Raw genomic sequence first — 220 nt, 5'->3', positions numbered from 1 at the left:
CACAATCAACGTTATTTTGCCGTAGTGACAAAATTGATTCCCGTATAACAGTATAGTTTCAGTTTCACACAGTCGTACAGGTGAAGTTTGCCTGCAATGGATAAAACGACAGATTTTAAGATAACCGTTAATTTTCAACCAGCCATCTTTTACAAGGTAGATAATATGTGGAACCGACAGAGCAAATGAATCAAAGATATTTATCTCCCTTGACCATTAC

The 220-nt window shown here is 36.4% G+C and overlaps 1 protein-coding gene across 1 annotated transcript in view; it reads left to right on the top strand.

The window, feature by feature from the left end:
• Positions 1–220, top strand: part of LOC119590992 — a gene marked incomplete at its 3' end in the record, with an annotated part of 9,349 nt that overhangs the window by 435 nt on the left and 8,694 nt on the right.

The sequence above is a fragment of the Penaeus monodon genome, chromosome 28 (assembly GCF_015228065.2).
Source record: "Penaeus monodon isolate SGIC_2016 chromosome 28, NSTDA_Pmon_1, whole genome shotgun sequence".
Lineage (NCBI taxonomy): Eukaryota > Metazoa > Arthropoda > Malacostraca > Decapoda > Penaeidae > Penaeus > Penaeus monodon.
This window is presented reverse-complemented; position numbering and strand designations above follow the sequence as displayed.